Below are 22,950 nucleotides of genomic sequence, written 5' to 3' on the forward strand. Positions count from 1 at the left end.
TCCCAGGTCTCTTTCATAAACAAAACCTATTATCCTATGATGCTAGGCTCTAGGTTTCAGAGCTTTAAAGAAACATCTCTGAAGAATTCAACATCCTCTGAAAATTTTGAAAATCTGGAAACCTTGCTTCAATTAGGGCCTGGTGATATTGTAGTTTATGGATTTGGCCACAGGGAGGCAGCATACACAAACTCACCTTTCCTTAAACCTGTTGGATTAGTTTTGCTCCTTAGTTCCCACTGCCTCTGGCCCAACACAGACCCTCCACAGCTAATGTAAGTATCTAACCTTCAACTGGTCAACATTCATCTCCTCATTCCCATGCACAAGAACACGGAAGGGGCCCCCATTTTCTGAAGCCCTCTGACGATATCCTTGTGGGGCTGTCAGTTGGTCTGTTAGTCTTCCCCCATACTTGGCCTGAGAACTCCAGTTTACCTGTCGCTCTTGCCTGATCACCCCAAGCCCTACCCACAGTCTCTCCTGACACCTGACTGCTCTGCAGGTTGCCAGCATTACCTGGTGCTGGGGACATCATGAACAGGTGAATGGGATAAACCAGAGGGAGCTCCTGCGGCTGTGGCTATGAGCGCCCACCCAATGGGTTGTCAGCTGCCTTGGTTGGGCAGATGGGCCCCAGGCTCAGAGATTCTGACTGTCGGTAGACCCACAGTGCCATCCAGGTATCTGTGTTTTAAAAGCTACAGGTCATTTGTCCTCTGGTCACAATTTGAGAAACATAGAATTTCTGGCTTTGTGGACAAGTTAAGGAATCTTAAGTCTTGGTTTTCTTTTCAGAAAATGGGGGAAATTAAATGAAATGCTGTCAACTGAATGCTTTCTTAGCAATAGTGGTTGGCATTTAGACATACTCATCAAATGCTGTATTTCCTGTTGTTCTCCATGGAGTTCGGGGTTAGTGGGTGCAGTGGTACGGGGTGGGGGGGCATCATGTATTCTGGGCGGTCATGTATGGCAGCACAACTCCAGGGGGCGCCATCCTTAGAGACCACCCTATGAATAGCATGTTCTAGAACCGTGGGAGGTCCCAACCCTTCACAGGACCCAGAATGAAGAAATCTGGGGCAGGGGCTCTAGAGAGGAACTTTGAGGATGCGCAGGGACATTGAGGACATACCAGCTTTCTGACCTTATGCTAAGTCCTGTTCATCTTCTCCTACTTAGGGGGAAGTCTGGAATCTTTCTAGCAGAAGGGGAAAAAAGGGTTTCTAGGTGCCCTTGAGTCACTGCCTTGAATTTCAGGCCCTGCTCCCCTGAGTAAAGAGGTGAACCAGCCTCTTTGTTTGGCCAGCAAAGTGAGCTGACATGGAGATGAGGCTGAGTAAAGGCTGCTGGGCTTTGGTGACAATTCTTGTGTCGCCCTCTGGGCCTGCCCTATCATAACACAAGCATCTGGATCAGTTCTACCAGAGCCCCTGGTGATATTAACCCGATCTCTAGTGTCCCATCAAGGGCTTGGGGCTACTTTAGGACATAAAGAGACCTAGAGGGACCCAGATACTGAGATTCTGGGAGCCTGATAACTGGCTCCCACTCTGAGCCCTACCTTGAGGCTAGAGAGGAAACACCAACCTCTAAGCCTAGCCTCCAGAAGTCTGCAATCAGAGTGGGAGGAGGAGGGAGGGGTAGGAGGAGTTGGGTGAGGTCAGCCGCTCCCAGGGACCACCAGGGCAGGAGACCCCTTTGGGGCTCCGGAGATGGGTCCGCAGGTGGGCACGTGCCGCTCAGGGAATTGGTGGCGGCGTCTATTTCAGGGTTTATGGTAAGAGGCTGGAGCGGGCACACACTCAGCGCCACAGACAACACACCCCACCCTTTAAGGAAGTGAGGAGGAGAGCAGCAGGGGTGTGGTTAACTAGGAGGAGGAGAGGGGAAAACACAAACCTGTCAGCCCTGTTACTCAGTAGAGACCTCGGGAGCGGCCGCGCACCCCTTACCTGCCGCAGCTCCCCGGACCCACCTGTACCTGCCGGCCGCGCAGCCCGCGCCTCACCTGGCTGAGCCAAGGAGCCGTCGGAGTCGGCGCTTCTCTCTGTGTGAGTCCCCTCCCGCCATCCGGGCGGAGCGCCCAGCCACAAGTTGGAGGCAGGCCGGGGTGGTAGGGGTGGGAAGGGGGTGATTCCGAGACTGCCGGTACCTGGACAGGAGCGGGAGTTCCTGGAAAAGGGACTCCGGTGTCGGAGCCGCTGGGGCGCTGCACGCCCAGCTGGCTCGCCGTCCCCCTGGGGCAGAGCAGAGTCTATTTTGGGAGTTAATTTGAGACTGAGGGGTGTTTCTCCCTCTTTGTCATCTGAACGTATTCTGGGAGGGGAGGCTGGGGGACGATGAGAACGCACAAAATCGCCACCTGCCTCCAAAAGTCAGATCAGAGAGCGACAGACCAGGGCTTTCAGAATGCAACTTCGGGCGCTGCCTGGAGCCGCTCCCTGCCCTCCCCCCTTCCCCTCTCCCCGTGCCCTTCAGCACCCCCACCCTGGTCATGTTCCCAGCACACCCCACTGCTCTGGCAAGGACTGCCTGCACCCCAGAGGGCATTTTCTAAATCAAGCCCGGACTGGAAGCAAGCAGGGCTCTGTGAGGGCCATAGAGGCAGAACTCCAGGGTATCTGTGTGTGTGTGTGTCTGTTTGGGGGTTAAAGTTAACACTGGCTGCTCACTGGTTCTTTGTGAAACTACCTTCTCAGTTGCAGGAAAGGGTTAAGTTCTGTGCTGCCTTCTCTTGCTGTCAGGCTGTGCGTGGGCAAAGCCTTGGGTGGGTGAACAGGGAACATATGGGTGATGTTCTGAGCCCACCGAGCCCCACCACCTGCCCTAACCCTCAGCCATCTGACATTGGCATCTCCCTACACCCCAAACTTGGGGCTCAGTCCAATTAGGTTCTCTTAAAGGGGCCAGGAGGAGAAGGGGAGCAGAGTTTGTCCCCAGAGGGGGCATGTGCCAGGAGGATTTGGAAGCCAAGGAGAAGTTTCTGCTGACCTGTAGCTCGACTTGAGCCCCCAGGGACAGTTGGTATGGCATGATCTGGTAAGGGGCACGAGGAGACCTCTCCATGCCTTGACTGCTCTCTCCTCACCGGAGTCCAGGCCAGGACATGCCTTTGAGGACCTGAGCCCCAGCCTCTCACAACTCTGAGAGAGGGAGAAGAGGCAGAGATGAAAAAGTGAGTAAGGATGGGAGGGAGGAAGTAGTCACATTCAAGAGATGCAGCTCTGCCTGGATAGTCTCCATCCATCCATTCATTCATTCAATAAGCATCTGCTGCTTCCTACCTGAGGCTATGTGCTGGTTCTTCATGTGGGGACACAAGGATGTTTGTGCCCCACCCCCGCTCTCTGGAGCGGGATGGTGGACATCGGATGCTGAGGGCTGCAGTGGGAAGGGGCAGGGATCAGGGTGTCAGGTAAGACTTCCTGGCAGAAGTGACTCCAACAGGAGACCCTAAGGATCAATAGAAAGCAGCCAGAGAGTGGGAGAGAGGGACGGAGGCAGGCACAGAACACAGCAAGTGCTGAGACCTGAGGCCAGAAGCAGCATGACACATTGAGGAAACTGAAAGTAACGCAGCATGGTTGGAGCATGGAGAGTGCAGGGGCGAGGTGAAGCTGGGGAGGTAAGTAGAGACAGCTCCAGAAGGGCCTGCTTAGGCTGCCATGGCAACTCCCGTTGGAGCAACACTTGGGACCTAGAGCCAGGCAGGAGACTTCCCAGCATGCCTCTGAGTCTAGGGTGGGGTTGCCAGATTTAGCGAATAAAAACACAGGACACTCCGATTTGAATTTCAGATAAGCCATGACTATTTTTCAAGTATAAGTATAGCCCTGCAGTATTTGGGACATACTTATACTAAGACATTATGTATTGTTTATGTGAAATTCAAATTTAACGCATATCCGGTATTTTATCTGGCAACACTCTTCTAGAAGGAAGGCAAAGATGCTCCCGGGCTGGGAAATGAAGGATGGACCGTGCCCACGTGCCAGGAGAACAGTCTTCAGGGCATATTTATCTTGTCACCAATCCTCCTGGATGACGGCTTGGGACTCCTTCACTGACTGACCATGTTATTTCTTTAAAAAAAAAAAATTCCTTGGTTTTCATGTTTATCTACAAGCTGAGGATTGTGATACCTCAGAAAGAGATTGGGCTTTGGAGGCTAATGGACCTGGATTCAAATCCCCGCTTGGCCCCTTGCCCACCGTGAGGCTCTTGGGAGCCCCCGAATCTCTTTTCTGAACGAGTACAGGAATAACATGTTGTTGGAAGGATCTATGATAATGCACATAGATTCTCTAGTGAGCGCTCAAGAAAAAGTGGCAGATATTAATTTTTGTGACCCCTTTGCCAGGGTGACCAAAGTAGCATCCATAAAGTGCTTGGGGCTCATTGATTTCTGTTTATATTTATTGAGGACTCAGAGGTTCCCCAGGGAAATAATGTGGTAGGTGTCCGGCTTCTAGCAAGAGAGTGTGCCAGCTCCTGAGCAAAGAAGGAGAGCCTGAATTGTTTTTCTCAGCTCTACCCTTCCTTTTGCAGATCACCTGCTTCCAGGGGAGGAGATCCCCAGCTCTCCTCTTGGAGGAGGATGGGTGGGAGAGAGGTGGTGGCTCAGGGCAGAATTAACGGAAGGAAAATGTGAATGAATTACAAGAGAGAACCCACATAAAACAGCTAGCGCGGTATCTGACATAAACAAGTGCACTGCAAAATTTGGACTGCCGTCATTCCCGTTTTTACAAGTACCTTAGACTCGTAAAAAAACATAGACACATAGACACGTAGACACACAGACTCATTGCAAGGGTAGATGAAGTAGGGGGTGCCTTGGGAACCATGTTTTGACTTTAATGAGAGCATTGGTGAGAGCAGTTTAGGGACCTCCTAAAAGGGAACTGGAGGGAGTTAAGAATTAGTTAAGAGAAAGAGGAAATGGAAATTGTGTTCCCTTGTGCGGACTGTGGAGTTAAAAATGGTCCCTTTCCAATGGCTGAATCTCCTCCTCCCCAGTGGTGAGTGTTTTGTTCCCAGCTCTTTAGACCAGCATTTGCCAAACAGTGTTCAGAGAATCTCTATGCCATGAGAGAGTTATGGGTGTTCCCTTGGAGAAATGTTCAGATGAGCTGGCTCTCGGAGAGTTGTCACGTGTCTTTGCACAGTCAAGTTCCTGCAGAAAAAACTTCTGTATCCCTGGGTCTTCTAGCATTCTGTGAATTTGACCCTAGAACCCTGGAAGGGTGCGGGGGGGCTGTTGGGGAACCTATTATTGTCCCAAAGGAAATAGCATTTCCTATCTAGTGACTGTTGATGTGGGCACAGTTCTGGGACCAAGCAGGTCTTTCAGAGGACATTGTTCATTCCCTAACTCTAACCAGGAGAGATCTAATTGATCCTAGACTCAGCAGTGTCCAACTTACAGAGGATCTCTGGGGACTGAGTGCTGGTGCACAGCTGTCCCAGCATCACATCTCCGCCATGGACACAAACCCCTACCCGTGTCAGCCAAAACCTTCCTGTAGCAGCTTACACCCCTTTCTCATAGGTTAGAAAAGCCTGGGAAGAGGATGTCTCTTAGCAAGTGTCCATCCATGGTGATAGCCATTGCTCCATGTGTCCTCACTACTCAGGCAAGCACACCGTTGGTGAGGGAAGGAAAGGGAGAGAGCATGCTCTAGGGTAGATCTTGAGTGGTAGGTCTCTATCAGCCCCTAGCTTTCCCCCTGCCCAGGAGTCATGGGCTCTGGATCATGTGGCCCTGGCTTCCTGGATGAATGGAGCTCTGAGGTGGTCACACACCGGTGGCTGGAGATACCCAAGGGTTATCATATGGTAATTATGCACATATGATAATTAAGAGAAGTTCTTGCTGGCTTGGTGACTGAGGGTTTCTCTTAGACTCTGCATGGGTTCCGGGGTAAAGGGGGAAGAGCAGGGAAGGGGGCAGTGGCCTGGAACAGGGCTAGTAGTCTGGTGGTCAAGTACAAAAGCTTGGAGTCAGTCAGCCAGGGTTCCAACTCCAGCTCTCAGACTTACTGCTTGATGTGAGGCAAGTCTCTTGGCCTGGTCGTCCTCATCCGGAAGACAGAGGTGACAGAGGAGGCAGACAGGCAGCGGCCCGCTAACAGGCCTGTACCCAACCCGCATGGCCTGTTTCACTGTTTTAACGTCCCAGATGGCCTTATGCACCAGCTTCCTAATATCCTTGACTGTGCCCAAAAGTTTGGTCCTTCAACAACAGGCACTTGGTCGGCGTTGAATAAGTGTGGCTCTTCTTATCGTTGTATTTTTATGCTTAGGATTAATCTGAGTGGGTGGGGAGGAAGCCCCTGAGGAAAAAGGCCATCCTGTGAGGAGTGGCCCTCCCAGCTTCTGTCTCTCTGACAGCATCAGGTCTCCAGCAGTATTTGCTTCTTGCCCCACACCGCACCCACGTCCACTGGATTCGATGAGCAGCCAGCCCTAATGAGCTCTTTGGCCGAAGAGACTTTCTGCGACTGCCCATCCCTGGAGTCTGAATGATCGCTTAAGGGGACAGGTTTCACGAGCTGGTGGCTTTGCTCTCTGGGGTTCTTGGCACCCTAAACAAAGCTCTGAGCTGTGCGAGGGGGTGGCGATAGGGGAGGGGACCACTTTTTGAGTCACTGTGCTGTTTCCCAAGGGATAATTATTACTCACGATGACAGTTTGATTAAGAGAGCAGGCTGGAGGCTGCAAATTCCAGTGCCCTTTTTACCTAGACACAATGGCAGGTGGGTGGGAATGTAGGATTTGTTTTCCAGGTGGGCTATGGGTGGGCGGCAGGAAAAGACTGTCTTCTGCTTCCCAAGACCTTCTCCCCAAGCCCTTCCCTTTCCCCAGCACTAAGGGAACTGCTGCTTTCATAAGGCAGCTGGGCCACATGATTAAAGCGAAGATAAACCACTGCCAGCATCCACGGAAGGCTGATCCTTCCCCACTTTCCTCTCTCGGCATCAAGTTCACCAACATTTTCCTCCTCTGCAGTGCCCTTCTTGCCTTTTCTTTCTCAAAATCCATTCTTTCTCAAAAAGAATCTGGCCACATCGCTCACTAGCTGGGGGGTTCACAGGAACACGCCACACCCATTGTTTAGAACATGGCACTGGGTTTAATTGTTGTCTCCCTTTTGGTTAGGTTGATTCTCTCAACAACTTTGAGGGCATAGGACCGACCCTTCCCTGTGCCCCTTCTTTCTCTGAGGGTCTGCCCACCACCTGGCTCTCTCAGACTCCCCCAGCTGCTGCATCCTTACTGGGACACCCAAGGGTCCAGGCGCCTCCTCGAAGTCCTTCTGGGAATTCTGCTCTGAGTTTGGGCTTTGCTCCTGGGGGACGTGGAGGGGCAGGAATTTATTTCCCACCTGTGAGAAAACAGCCCCTCCTTTGGCCCTGGCCCCTGACACATCATGTCTTTTCCTGGTTTCTAAATCATGTAGTTGACCCCACCCCCTACTTCCTCCCTAGCCTCAAGCACATCTCCGTTCTCCAGGTGCATTTGCGGTGGGACCCTGGCTCCTCTCTCTGACGCAGGTTTCTACTCTCCCCACCCCTGGTTCCTGTTCCAGGCAGGTTCCTGGAGATCTGACACTCAGAAGGCACCCTTACTAGCAGCCGGTCACCTTCCCTCCACTATTTACAGGAACATGGAGCACTGATGTACAGTGATGCCCCTCTAGGCAGTCCTGAGGGGCTGTCCCAGGCTTGGGTTCTCAAGCCCCCAGTGCAAGCACATTGGGAGCCTGGGTTAGTGGAAAGACGATCAGGAATCAGAAGACATGGCCCCAGTATAGATGCTGCCACTTGCTAGCGGTGTGATTTGGACAGGTTGCTCGACTCTTCCAGACCTCACTTTTCTCACTTGAAAATGAAGAAAAAGGACAGCATCCCTGATGAGGTCCTTGAGGGAAATTCTGGACATATGTGAAAATGTCCCGGAAAGCACCCCAGGCACCATTCCTGGAGAGATGAGGAGTGGCAGGTTAAAGAGATGTGGGTTTGAGCCTTGACTCGGTCAGTTTCTATCTGGGTGACGTTACTCCACAGAGCCCTAGTTTTCTCATTTGTAACTTGTTCTGGATATTTGTGTGTGCTTTCTCCCCTCTTCACCTCCTTCACTCTCGGGGTCAGTCTTTCTTTACGTGAGAAGGACTTTATCTGTTCTCAGTAAGTCCACAGCCTGGTTGGGGAGGTAATAAGTAAACATATTGAACTGTAAGATGAGATGGGGACTTGCCGTGCCATAAAAGACACACCCGTAAAGTGTGATGATGTCAGAGGATGGAGAGGGTATTTCTGTCTGGGGAGTCTGGGGATGCTTCCTGGAGGAAGTGGCATTTGGAAAAGGTCTGAAAGGATGGGTAGGGATGACCGTGGAAACTTGGGATGGTGCTTGTGGTCAGAGAAGAGTGTAAATAAAAGCAGGGAGGTGGGAAGGCCTCATTTGAATGAATCATTTTGGGTGGAGCTGAGGGTGTCAAAGGACCATAAAGATAAAGGGAAGAAAGTAGGATAAGGCTTGACCTGGCTGCTGAAGAGTTTGGACTTTATTCTGAAGGCTGCAGAGAGATGGGGAGAATGAAGTGGTGGGGTGGCTGATCAAATTTGGTCAGCAGCAAGTAAAGTGGATCTGAGAAAAGAGGGCTTGACGTTTCAGGAGGAGCAGGTAGGACATGTTATAACGGTTCATGTCTTGAGAGTTTGGATACATTATGTAATTCAGGATGATTTGGGGGTCCTAGAGATATCTGCTAGTTCACAGGAGGCTTCTGCATTCTGAGTGGAGATTGGTCTTTAGCTGAATTGAAAAGTTGTAGAGTTGTGGTGCAGTCAGGTAAGCATCTGGCTCTTGGCTTGGGCTCAGGTTGTGACCTCCTGGTCGTGAGATCAAGCCCGGTGTCGGGCTCCTTGCTGAACATGGAGTCTGCTTGAGATTCTCTCTCCCTCTGCCCCTTATGCTCGTGCTCTCTCTCTCTTCCTCTGAAATAAGTAAATAAATCTATAAAAAAAAAAGTAGATGATGTAGGGCTTATGGGAATATCTATAATTTGCCATTCTCCTTAATCCTCTCCTTTCTTCGGGTCATTGATTCAGAGACAAGCTGACCCCCCCCACCCCTCACCCTCACCCCCACCCGCAGACTTATCTTTGCTAGGTATGCACTAAATGTTAGCCTGTCTCCAGGCCTAATGACACTCTCTATACAGCAGCCCCCTGCAGAATCGGGACAGCATGCCTTTAGATCTGCTGTCCCCCTCTGCCCTCATCACTTCCCATGACCTGGTCTCTGCCTCCAGCCAGAACCTCCTCCCTTCAGCCCCCCACTTCCAAGAGTCTATCAGACGTTTCCACTCAAGTAATTCACCTTAAGTGCTACATGTTGGAAACCAAATTCATCAGTTTCTCACACCAAACCATCTCTTCCTCCAGGCAACCCTTTCGTTCACACGGTTGTCATTCTCCTAGACACCTGGGCCAGAAACCCTGATGTTCTCTTCCCTTTCTCCTCTTCTCTGCTCATATCTTACTCATCACTAATCCTACAGACTCCTTCTTCATGCCTCTCATTCCTCTCTTCCCTTCTCCCGAGGGTGCACTCAAGCCCAGGCGAAGCTGATTAGCTGATACCCTCTAATATTACCTAGAAGCCTCCAGATACCCTCCTGATACCCTCTAATATTACCCAGAAGCCTCTCCCCTTCCTCCAGTTCCTTTGGAAGCTCCCATGCCTCTAGACACACCCCAGTCCCTTCAATTTTGATGCCATCTATAATCTGACCTCTGTCTACCCTTCTAACTCAAGCCCCGTGTACTTTCCAAGTAAGCCCTTCACCCTCGCTAGCATGATTTGCTCACTGGGCCCCATCAAACCTTTGCTCAGTTCCTGTGTTCCTGCCTGTGGTCCTGTCCACCTTCCCCAGCCCAAGTCCTCCCAGAGGCTCCATGTTCAACCCAGCCCCCGGGAAACCTGTTGCTCCCCCACCACCCCCTTCACTGCCTCAGTGCTTCTTTGCACTCCCTGATCCGCTAGAATTTATCAACTCATCCCAGCGTGAAATGCTGGGCAGGGAGGTGCTTTCCCTTTTGTTCTTCTTAACTACCTCAGATGCCCATGATAGGAGATTCCGTTTCCCTCCTTCCCTGCACACCCATGCCTGGCTCTCTGGGCCAGGTGGGGTCTTCCTTATTCCATGTGCTGGCATCACGACAGCCAGTTGTAGCAGCAGGAACCACATTCTCCCCAGGGGTCAGGATGCGCTCCTAGCCTCTTCTGAATGTGGAGGTTTCCTAGAGCCTAGGGAGAGGAAGCCTGGGATTTAGATCAGGAGCTCAGTAATCTCTTTATAAGCTGCTCCCATGTCTCTCTAATCCATGGATCCTTGCCTTTCCTTTCTCCCTTATCCTCCTGTGTATTGAGCTCATGTAGGCCAGACTGAACGACAGAAGACAAGGTGTGGGGGAAAAGGCAGGGAGCCTTGGTCAAGGGAGAAATTGTTGTGGGAATATGGAAGAGAGATTTGCAAGGCAGAGGTTGGCAATTTTTAGTAACCCGGACTTTGACCTCGCTGTGCACAGGCATAGGGCTTGCCATGGTAACTGCTCTCAGAGCTTTCTGGATCCTGCAGTCCCAAGATTGGAAAACACTTAGTACACACCAGCTCCTTTATCTCCAGAGAGTGACCCTCCCTCCATTGGTCTGGGTGTACCTCTGAGCCCTCCACTCTTTCTCTACCTGACTCTCTGTGTAGAAAACCCCTCCCAGCCTGTGTTCCCTCCCTGGGAGAGTCATGAGGGACGACAGAGGGAGCCTTGCCCTGGGACGGGGAGACCTGGGTCTGGTCCCTGTCTGCCTGGTCACTGTCTAGCCACATGATCCTGGGTGAGTCACCTGGGCCAACCTGAAGAGTTTTAGGCTTCTCATTTGCTCATACAATAAGGAGATTTGGGGACTTATTATCTGCTGAAGAGCTTTCTTCAAAATGGATCTCAGGCAGAACCCCCGTGTTAAACCAGGTAAAAGTAGACCCTCTGGGGTCAAAGTGGGGAGGCAGGTGCCTGTTGCCTCCTCAACCCTCTTGCACAGTGGTCCTGGGGCCCTCCCTGCATCTCTTGGAGCTCGGATCATCTTGGATCCTTTCCGGGCCTCCAGTTTTTGAGGTCCTGATTCTTATGTGTTTTGGCACCCAGAAAATGAGTACAGATTCAAGTAGATTCTATACAGAATGATCTCAAAGTAAGGAATCCAGCCTGGAGCGTGGCATGTGTGTGCGCGGGGTGGCAGGGTACTGTATGTGTGAACAGCCTGAGACAAGGTGCAGAATTGTCCCCTCTGAGCAAATGCACATGATTATGGGGAAAAAGTACAGAATTTACATCTAGGTCTCAGGAACTGATGGCACCCCAAAATATTAGGAATGACCCACAAGTTTTTATAATGAGTTTTACAAACTTTTCATAGAAATTACATCAAAATTGAGCTCCATTTTAATTCGAATGAACGAGGCCAGAAGCTCTGTTGAGGTCAGAACCATGTCGACACTGAAAGTCAGGGCTCTCTCCTGAGGACAAGGATGCAGCTGGTGCCTGACACACAGTTAGCATTTGATACACGCGATATGTGCCTGAAACTGACCATATGTGTGCATCCCACCAAGGATAGTTGTTTAAAAAAAAAAAAAAGGTGATGGGAATATGTGAATGTTAGGGTAATATTTAATATATTATGTTAGTGACATGTTTCAAATGACATACTGTATAAAATAACACATTAAATTAAAATAATGGGTTTTTTTTTCCCAATTCCCCCCCGCCCCCGTTACAAAACATTCAACGCTTCACTCCCATCTTTGACATCAGTGTCCTTTTGCCACTGGAACCCTAACCACATTCTAGCCTTTATCATTGTCCCTACAGTCTAAAGAGAGGTGGTTAGTTCTTTTTAATATTTATTTTTGAATAGCACCTTTCTTGAGACCTAATTCACGTACCATAAAATTCATCCTTTTAAAATGTACATTTGATGACCTTCGTATATTCACAACTTGTACAACAGACACCCCTATCTAATTGCAAAACATTTTTTTTAAAGACTGTATTTATTTATTTGAGAGAGAGAGAGTGAGCACTCATGAGCAGGGGAGGGGCAGAGGATAGGGAGAAGCAGATTCCCCGATGAGCAGGGAGCATGTCCTCTAAGGGAGGCTTGATCCCAGGACCCTGAGATCATGACCTGAGCCAAAGGCAGATGCTTAACCCACTGAGCCACCCAGGCGCCCCTAATTACAAAACATTTATATCACCCCATAAGAAAGCTCATACCATCAGCAGTCATTCCTCCTTCTTCTCTGCCCCCAGGCCCGGCAACCACTAATCTGCTCTCTGTTTTTATGAATTTACCTATTCTGGACATTTCATCTAAACAGAATCATGCAACACCATGACATACTTAACTGGCTTCTTTCACGGCTCGAGCATCATGTTTTCAAGGCTCATCTAGGTTGTAGCATGCATGAGTCCTTCATTCCTTTTTTTGCTGCCAAATAATATTCCGGTGTATGGATATGCTGCATTTTGTTTATCCATTCATTAGTTTTTTTTTTAAGATTTTATTTATTTATTTGACAGAGACACAGTGAGAGAGGGAACACAAGCAGGGGGCGTGGGTGAGGGAGAAGCAGGCTTCTGGCTGAGAAGAGAGCCCTATTCGGGCCTCGATCCCAGGACGCTGGGATCATGACCTGAGTGGAAGGCAGATGCTTAATGACTGAGTCACCCAGGAGTCTCTATCCATTCATTAGTTGATAGACATCTGAGTTGTCTCCATTTTTTGATCATTAGAAGTAATGCTGCTATGGAACATACGTGTACAGGTTTTTGTGTGGACATGTGTTTTTATTCTTAGTTATCTACCTAGGCGTGGAATCCTGGGTCATATGATCTATGTTTAACATTGTGAGGAACTGCCAAACAGATTTTCGCAGCAGCTCGACTGTCTTACTTTCCCATCAGGAACATATAATGACTCTAATTTCTCCTGATTCTCATCAACACTTGTTACTGTCTGTAATTTTAATGTTAGATCTGCTAGTGGGTGTGAAGTGGTGTCTCGTGGTTTTCACTTGTGTTTCCCTAATGGCTAATGGTGTTGAGCATCTTTTCATGTACGTATTGGTTATTTGTGTGCCTTCTTTGGAGAAAAGTTTAATCAACTCTTTTAGAAGGTTTTTGTTTGTTTTTGATGTTCACAATAAAACCATTTCCTGTATTGCTTTTTAAAAAAGATCTCTTAAATTTTTTTTAATAGCAAAATTCAGCTCTTGTAAGGTGGGCCTGTACCCTCAAGAAAAGTTACTGAATCTATATTTTGATACTGCGATTACTGAAGAAAAAATCTATCAGGTGACCTTTGTAAGCCTCCTTTTGGAGGCACTGATTGAAGTGGTAACAGGCTAATACTTTTTCCCAAACAGTGTATTTTTGTTCAAAATAGGGTAACTGAGAGAGCAGTCCATACTATGAAAAATTCTCTAAGGGCTAGAATATATACTTCCTCTTTTCTGACAGATAATTTGGGGAAGGGAAGAGCTTTATCTTATATTCAAGCCTGTACAATATATGAAAATAGATGTATAAAAATGGATGGATGGATGAACAATGACTTTAAGAATGAATGAATGGGGGGCACCTGGGTGGCTCAGTGGGTTAAAGCCTCTGCCTTCGGCTCAGGTCATGATCCCAGGGTCCTGGGATTGAGCCCCGCATCGGGCTCTCTACTCAGCGGGGAGCCTGCTTCGCTTCCTCTCTCTCCCTCTGCCTGCCTCTCTGCCTACTTGTGATCTCTGACTGTCAAATAAATAAATAAAATCTTTAAAAAAAAAAAAGAATGAACGAATGGACAAAAGAAGGACTGTACGCTAGTGATCCAGCAGCCACACCAATCCGTCCCTCTTTTTCCTCACTTAATTTCTGCTGAGAAAACCAGCACTGGTCTTTAATTTATACTACCTAGAACCATATATAAAATAAGTGGAAAAGCAGGCTTGCGGTTACAAGCTGGAAAGAAGACACTGTATTTTCTGTTGCGTGGAATGTCTTTATCAACATCCTTTATGATGGGAGAACCTGAGTCTGCCCAGTATCCTGGACGTGGTTGAGAACCCCAAAGATCGTGTAACGTGACTGCGGGATGTGATTCGGGGCCATAAGTCACTGGAGCAGTACCTTTAGGGAGGTGATTGTATATGGCAGGATTTCTTCAGTTCTGGAGTCCTCCGCTGCCCTTCCCACCAGCATGAGGCCTTCAGGATTGCTGTGGCCTCAGGCATGGGCCTGACCCTGGAAACTTTGTGCCTCGTCCAGTCTCCGGGATGGAACCGACCACAAACCACACTCCCCAGTGATTCACCAGCTAATTCCACAGAGAGAGACTGCCCCTTCCATCCTTCCCCTTTGGTCCCCTCTCGAGAAGACAGTGTGAACTGGAAAGGACTACTCTGGAGTTTGGGGTAAGCATGAGGCGTGGAAAGAGGAAGAACAGCAGCCAGGAGAACGAGAACGGAATGGACCTTGTGGCCAGACCTATGAAGAAGTGACGGAGATGGATGAAGCCTGGAGAGATGGCTTTTAAAGACTCAGACCCTGCAGAGGGGAAGTAAGTGACAGATGATATTGCTCTTTAGAAAGACCTTCATGGGGACACTTGGGTGGCACAGTCGGTTGAGCATCTAACTCTTGGTTTCAACTCAGGTCATGATCATCTCAGAGTCTTGAGATCGAGCCCCGGTCAGGCTCCCTGCTCAGTGAGGAGCCTGCTAGTCCCTCTCCCTCTGCTCCTCCTCCTACCTGTACACTCTCTCTCTCTAATAAATAAATAAAATCTTAAAAAAAAAAAAAAGAGGACCTCCATGGCAGTCACAGAAAGGTGGCTCCCTATGATACTTACTCTGAAGTGAGTGTGGTTAGAATTGGGGTCAGGAAGCGAAGGACAGTGAAGGGAAGTGTTGACATGGTGACATGGTCTGGAGTTCCTGCTGTAGGCTTGGCTGTCACATCTGTCCACACTGCTGGTGGCCTGAGTGGGTGCTGGGAGGGCTGGCCCTCAGGAACAGTCCACTTCCCACTTGCTTCTCCTTACTTCTCGGTGCGGAGAATGAGTGGGGCATTGAGGATAGAGAGAGGCTTGGCCAGATGAGCAGGAACCAACTTAGCCTGGCGGTGGGGTGGGGTTCAGAGGATGAGATGGTGCTCAGTCTGCAAGAATGGGCAATCTGTAAAGAGGACACCCACTTGGAAGGCAACAGGGCAGGCAGACATCGGTTTTTGCCCCAACAGCATAGAAAGGGAATTTCACAGGAATTATGGAGCATGTAGGATACTCAGGACTAGAAAAGGCTGATGGAGGGAAAGGAACTGGGCATAGGACAGAAGTTTGCATTCCACCCTCCCTGGGCACCCCTCCTCCGGAGTTCTTGGCTGTACCATCCGTGTCTGCCAGGCACATGTTATCTTGAGATAAATTTATTTTTCACAAGTACATGCCTCGCTAATGGAATGGTGGAAGGCAGAGACCTTGTCTTGTGGCTCTTTGTCTCTGGTCACATTCCAGCGAGAGCCAGGATGTGAAACCTGTACGCAGGAAACATTTGTTCAGATCTGAGTGGGTTTTAGGAAGAAAAATTGCTAATTTAGAGATGCTGTCCAAAAACTGTGGAGATGAGGGGCAGCAGAGGGATTCAAATGAAAGCAAAATGGTCAAAATCTCAGCAGCTGCTTCGAGATGAGTGGGCAGAGGACTTCCTGATCCCAAAAGGAACACGCTTTGGAGAACACTCTAAGAGGAAGCAGCCTCGCTCCCCTGGGCTGCACAGAGTTGTGCTCCTCCAGCACCCCTGTCATCAGAATCCCCTGGAGGGCTTTTGAAAACGCAGACCACGAGGCTCCAGCTCTACCGTCTCTGATGCAGCATGCCTGGGGTGGGGCCCAAGAATTTGCGGTTCGGACAGTCTCACAAGCTCCATCAATGCTGGGGGCCCAGGGACCCCACTTCGACAACCACTAGTGTGATGCCACTTTTGTCACCGAGGGGCGTCTGTTAGCACCAGCTTCTGCCCGCAGTCAGAGTCGGGCCGCTGTTTCTTCCTCTTTAGGTTTTGCTTTGCTTTGTTCTTAACAGTACAAAAATGGTTTCATGCTCATCCTGGAGGAAATAACCATCATGTCTCCATGGGCTCCACCAAGAGCCCACCCTTTCATGTGCACAAGGCTCCTTGAGAGCTTGGCAGACTTTGCCAGCCTCTAACCTTTGTCCATGGTGTTCTTTCAGTCAGGACTGCATCTCCTGGCCTTGCCAAACTCCCATCTCTTGGGCTCCAACCTGAGCACCACCCCTGCCAGGCCCTTCTCCCCAGGGCCCTCAGTCTGCCTTTACCTTCCGCCTTGTCTGTTCCCACAACCCTCTTGCTGACTTTCCTTCTGCCTTGTGCTCTCATTGATTACATGTGTGCCCTCTGCCTTCATCAGTGCAGACTGCCATAACAAAATACCATAGCCTGGGGGGTTCACACGACAGATATTTACTTTCTCTCAGGTCTTGGAGGCTGGAATTCTTAGACCAGGGTGCCAGCATGTTGCGTTACTGGTGAGGGCCTCTTCCTGGTTTGTAGACTGCCGTGATTTTGTTGTGTCCCCTCATGGCCTTTCCTCAACGTGTGTATGCAAGGAGAGAAAGAGAGCTCTGGTTGCTCTTCCTTTTCTCATAAGGACACTATAATCTATCAGGTCAGGTTCACCATTATGACCTCATTTAAGCTTAATTACTTCCATAAAGGCCCTTTCTCTAGACACCGTCCTATTGTCCTATTATCATCTTGGAGGTCACTGAGTCACAGTGTCTGAGTCCCCCCTCAGTGCGTGTTGTGGTGGAAGTGTTCAATCAGGGTCTACAGGATCAGTGAAGGTATGAAAAAGCAAAACAAACCAAGACCTTTGGCCCTTCCCAGCCTCTAGTTCTTGAAACGTGTGTACAAAGGCCAAGGAGCTGGAGAGGAAAAGGCATTTGCTAAACCCCATCCACGGGGTGATGTGGCAGGGTTCCAGAGCTGTCATGGGCTCCTCAGCCTTGAAAATAATTTGATTACTAATCTGTATCACTCAGGGAACTACCACCCCCAGAGCTGTATTAAGAATGTTTTCCTCAGGCAGAAAATGTGCTGTCTTTGGCATCCAAGTCGGACTCAGGAATTTCATTTTATGATTGATCCCCCTTTCTTCTTCTTCTTCTCCTTCTTCTTCTTCTTCTCCTCCTTCTTCTTCTTCTTCTTCTTCTTCTTCTTCTTCTTCTTCTTCCTGTACTTCTTCCAGACTTGGTTCCTCCCAGGCCTCTCAGCTGATGCACAGCCAAGCTTGTATTCTGCCCTCTTCAACACTCAAATAATTTCCAAATGTAGTTTCTTCTCCCCGCCCCAAGACTGTCTTTTAGTTCTTGCTTTTAACCTCATATCTGTCCAGTGAAACCATCAGGCTGATGGTGTTCTCATAGAAACCCCAAGGGACCCAGGTACTGGGAACTCCCGTCCTTTGCCATTTATTTATAGCTATTTAATGACAGGGTCACCCTGGACGAGAGCTGCAGCTCCCTGATGGGCCTTGAACAGGTTACAGCTTATCTTCCCAAAAGTGTTCTTGATAACCCTTCTCCAGCCCTTACCATAATCATGAATGTTGCCTGCCTTCTAGCTCTCTTCCTTGTGTGTGCATGCGTGTGTGTGTGTGTGTGTGTGTGTGTGTGTTCCCCTGAGTCCTGTTACCAAAGGAAGATCCCTAAGGTTGGAGAGAGGCCCTCAGGACTCAGTTCTTGATCCCACCTTTCCCTTTCCAGGAAAATGGCAACCACCTCAGCTTTTTCAGGTGCCGTCCCCCAACTCCTTATCCTTCCTTCACCCACTTCTCTCCTCTCTTCACAAGCTTGGGCCTGATACGATTGCTCCTTTGACAATGGGGCAGTCCAGTCTCCTGGTGGAGGCAGAGGAACATCCGGCCTGCACACAAACAACTCACATCACAATCTATCAGTGGGCAGTGTTCCTAATGGTTGGGAGCCAGCACTGAAACTCAAGGTGTGGCTCCTTACTTCCCAGCCGGCTGGCCTTGAGCACATTCTTAACCCCTCCACCACGTGCCAAATGGCAGTAACCCTAGTGCCTTCCTTAAAGAGACACCGTCACGATTACAAAGAGATCGTATATTTATGTACATAAAGCACTTGGCATTGGTGCCTCGCACATAATGAGCACTCAGTACATTCACCAGCTATTATCAGGACAGAAGTATATGTTAACTGCAAATTCACATGGGGCCCCTGCCCCCTTGTCTTCTAGTCAAGCTTGGCCAGGACCACACTCCACAGCCCATGGCAAGTGGCCCAAGGTCCTGTGCCAAGCTCTCTGCCGGGCCAGGTTCTAGACTTCCTTGTGCTGCCAGATCTTGCTTGATCACATCACCCCAAGGCACACAACTCAGCTCCTTCACCAATTACCTCGAGAAGTCTAACCCCACAGAACGTTCATGGCAGAAATGGAGGGAGGAAGAAGAGTGTTATGAAGAGGGTCCAATCCTACAGCTTTCCACTTTTCCTCTGGTCTCCTCCCCGTCCTCCTTCCTGTCCTTTTCCCCTTCCTTTTCCAAAGCAATGAGCAAATACCTGCCTGGGCTCCTGGAGCCTCATCGCCTGTCACCAGAATATTAGCTTGGCTCACTTGGGCTACGCTGACCAGATACCAGAGACTGGGTGACTTAAAAACAACAGAATTGTATTCCTCACGGTTCTGGCGGCCGGAAGTCCAAGATCCAGGCACCAGCAGATTCAGTGTCTGGTGAGGACTCACTTCCTGGTTCATGGCCAGTCTTCTCGGGCTGTGTCCTCACATGGTAGAAGGAGAGAGGGACTCTGGGGTGGCGGGGGGGGGGTCTCTTTTATAAGGATAGTAACCCCATTCATAAGAGCTCCACCGTCATGACTGAATCACCTCCTCAGGGCCCACCTCCTAATACCATCCCCTTGGGACTCAGTATTTCCACACATGAATTTGGGGAAGAACACATACATTCAGACCATAGCAGACATAGTCCTAACCAAATACAGTGTTCTTCCTGGAGGAATTCTGTTACCCTCTCCTAAGGGAATAGAAACCCCATCATCTTCCACACGTGTTTCAGGAAAGAGGCTCCCTCCTGGGGATAAGATTGCCCATGTTGATATCAGGGTAAGCCTGAAATTGAGCAGTGTGGAGAAAGTGGAGAGCTGCCCACCACCGAGGGGACCGAGGCTGCTCTGCATGAGGATTTGGATGGCTTAGAATACAAGGTCTGTGGGAACAGACGCCCATTTCCCTGCAAAGGCAAACTGTGCCAGGGCTAGGTATTTTACTGCTTGTGAGGGAAGCCGTTGCTTTCCAAACTGCAGACCTCACTTTCTGACCCAACCAGGAGAGGTGGACAGATTCTATCACACACAGTTGCTTCAGCCATGAAAAACAAGCAGAACCTATGACAGGGTTGACACACATGTGGGAAGATGAGTCAAGTGGAAACCCATCCCCTGCTCCTGTGGAGGAGACCGGGAGCTCGTGAGCCTGGGGGCACGGTGAGGGGTCCGGGTTCCAGAGACCAAGCTGGAGAACCAGAAGAGGCTCATACCAAAGGCTACAACGTGACCAATCTGTCACATGCCAAAGGTGTCCAGACTCCTCACCCCCGAAAATGAGGTTCGCCTCTCACACCTTTGCCAGGAGAGCTGTGTTTTTCCACTCAGAGTTTCTTCCCTCCCTCTTGCCTCTTCATGTTTTTGTTCTTTCTCTGAGACCCTCCTCGGCATTCGGAGCTCAACCTTTGTGAGGCCTTCCTGATCTGGTCTTGCCTGCAGTGGGAGTGAGGGCTCCTGTTCTTGCTGCTGTCCCAGCACACTGCCATGGGTGACAGTGGGCGCCCTCCTCCTTCCACCTCTCAGCGAGCCCTGTGAGATAGTCTTCCCCATTCTCAACCCTAGCCAGTGGTGCGGGCAGTCTCTGGCATGCGGTAAGTCATCTTTAAAAATCCATTAAATGTGCCACTAAGGACAGTTCACTACAGTCCAGATGCAGAGGAGAACCCGGTTCAGCAACAAGTGTGGCTGCTCAAGACCGTGGCAGGTGCTACAGGTTGTTTGCATTTGCAGATGGAGAAGAAAGAACCCAAGAGAGAAGTTCTGTGGATTCTTATTTTTACTCTATTCTCATAGAACTACTTGCTCTCTACTGACCTTGCTGCTTGAGTAATGCAAGAGTGAATGGGGAGTCTCTGAGAGTCACAGAAAAGTGGAGTGTCCCAAAGGACCAGATATACCTCCATGAACAGAGAATGATTTGGGGGAGGAGGAGAGGGTGGACAGCTGAAGTGATCTAGTCCAAACTCCTTCTTATGGAGAAAGGTCTTCTTTGGGCACCTGTGAACCATGTCTTGCACAGAGAACTCATCATTGTTGGAAAAATTTAATTGCCAAAAGGTTCTTCCTTTCACTGAGCTGAGCTTTGAATCCTGTCAGAAACTCACCCACTGATGCTAGAAATGCCCTCTGGGAACAGCTCAGAATAATGACTGGTTTTCAGTATGATAACCCTGAGAGAGGGACCGCCTAACCATTATTTTCTGATCCCGGCTCAACATAAAGACCAGTGTTCCCTCTTCCTTGCATGACATGGTTTCCAGATGCTCTACCCCTCTGGCCCTCTACTTCTTCATCAGTGGTTTTTGTCACCATCTTCAAATGTCACGGCCAGCAGTAGACATAACATTCCACAAGAAACTAGGCCCCTCAGCTGCGGTCCCTACCTTCTTCATCACCATGGGCTCCTATCTTTCCCCTCTCCAGATGGGCCTTCTGTTGAGAAAGATTTTGCTAGTCAAAATTACTATGTAAAATCTATCTACAGATGCTTTGAAGTTTGAATTCCTCAGCCTGGCCCTTGTCGTCCTAGGATTCCTCTGCATTGTATCTCTGGTCTCGCCCCAACCCCCTGCCTTGGTTCTCATTTTTCTTGTGTTCGTCCGCTCAGGCTGCTGTAATAGATACCACCGACTGGTGACTTCAACAGCAGACATTTATTTTTCTCACAGTTCTGGAGGCCGGAAGTCCAAGATCAAAGTGTGGACGAGGTTGGCTTCTTTGAAGGCCTCTCTCCTTGGCTTGTAGATGGCCCTCTTCTCTCTGTGTTCTCATGTGCTCTGTTTATGCCTGTGCTCATTTCCTCTCCTTGTAAGGTCACTAGTCATATTGGACTAGGGTTCACCCTAATAACCTTACTTTATGTGCCTCCAAATCCAGTCACATTTTGAGGTACTGGGAGTTAGGACATCAGCATATGGATTTGGGGGGAACACCACTCAGCCCATAACATTCTACCATACCTTCATGTAGTAAAGCTGATTTTACCTCATCTTCTCAGAACCCTCCCTTTACTTTCATCTCTCATGCCTTTGTTCCCCCTGCCTCTTGCCCTGCTTCACCTTCCTTCTCTTTTGAGGTCATTCTTCCAGGAAGCTTTCTTGCTGCCTGGTGTTCCAGTCCAGTTTAGACCCCCACAGAGATGGAGAACGTCCTTTCTCCCAAGCGAGCCCATTCTGCTTGCTTCGATAGCATTCCACCTAGTAATGTGGACCTAGAAAGGCCTCAGGTGTCACACACACACATCAAGGGCATTTTTCCTCTCATTTCAGATAAAATGATCTCCAGATAAATCAATTTATCTCCAGATAAAATAAGCCCTGAGTAGCATATGGGGGCGATAAAAAAGCCCGCAATATCCCGGAAGTTGGAAACTAGTGAAACTAGATAGACGCCTGAAACCTGTGTACTCCGAGGTATTGTTCCTGGGGAACAGTTTGAAACCGAACTTGGTCCTCTTCTGCTGTTGTAAATACTCAGATGTTTCCTCCCTTGCTCCTCACAGATCGGGAATACTGCCGTCTCCTCCTTGTTCCCTCTGCAGGACGGGGTTCTTCTTAACCTCACCTGCCGAGGTGTCTCAGTCCAAACAAAATCAACAAAGCTGCGTTTCTTTCCACTCCACTCTACAGCTCTTCCCAAGTGCGCCACGCACACTCCGCCACACACACCTCCCAGAACTTCAGCCTCGTACATTGGCTTAATGCTGTTGCTTAGCAACCGGGAAGGGAAGTGTGATCACACCTCCCAGCACTGTCCGTGGAGCACCGTAGACAATACAAACAGTTCCCTGGCTTCTTTCTGCAACTGAGGAAGGTAACTGTCAGGGGTGGCCAGCATGATGCTGCAGAGATATTGGCTCATCATCTGGGGGCCCAAATTGGTTGCTGCTTAGCTTTTACTTGGCATTGGGTAATGTCTCCGTGGGGGCGGCTGGGTAGGTGGTTCTGGAAGGGCCGGATCTCTCTGCTTGCACTTGTTCTCAGGATGCCTGTGAGGCAGGCAGGGCAGCTTGCAGAATCCTCTCTGCTCCCACGCAGCCCGGCCCTGCACCGAGCCTGCATCCTCCCAGCTGCTACCTTCCCCGCAGTCTCTTCCATTTGAGGGTTGTTCTTTGGTGTTCTGGCACTGTCCTGCCCACCCCTCCCCACTTTGCCCTCTTGTTCTTCCAGTTCCTGGGCCCTCGGCCTTTCAGATGCTCCTCTGTGCTGCTAGACAGCCCCAGCTCCTCAGATCGGCCATGTCTCTGCCTCACCTCAATCCTTTCCATTTCTTCCATCCCAGCCACAGACCACTGGGCCACAGGCCACACAAGTGGACTGAGGCCCGCCTCCTGCTCTCAACTGGTGTCCTGATCAGAAACTGTATGATTGTGACTTGGAATCCCCGGGTGTCATGGAACACGAAACGGTAGAGAAGGTGAGAAAGTCTGCAGTCTGAAGTCAT

At 49.7% G+C, this 22,950-nt stretch overlaps 1 protein-coding gene across 2 annotated transcripts in view; it reads left to right on the forward strand.

Moving 5' to 3' along the window:
* Positions 1-1,863: 1,863 nt before the first annotated feature.
* LOC111153692 (protein tyrosine kinase 2 beta) overlaps positions 1,864-22,950 on the forward strand; it is a 121,389-nt gene continuing 100,302 nt past the window's right edge. For both annotated transcript variants that reach the window (XM_022512847.1, XM_022512852.1), the window contains exon 1: positions 1,864-2,057. The gene's annotated coding sequence lies outside the window, so the exon portion shown is untranslated. The remainder of the gene's footprint in view (positions 2,058-22,950) is intronic.

The sequence above is a fragment of the Enhydra lutris genome, unplaced genomic scaffold (assembly GCF_002288905.1).
Source record: "Enhydra lutris kenyoni isolate GAN:26980312 unplaced genomic scaffold, ASM228890v2 scaffoldscaffold3, whole genome shotgun sequence".
Lineage (NCBI taxonomy): Eukaryota > Metazoa > Chordata > Mammalia > Carnivora > Mustelidae > Enhydra > Enhydra lutris.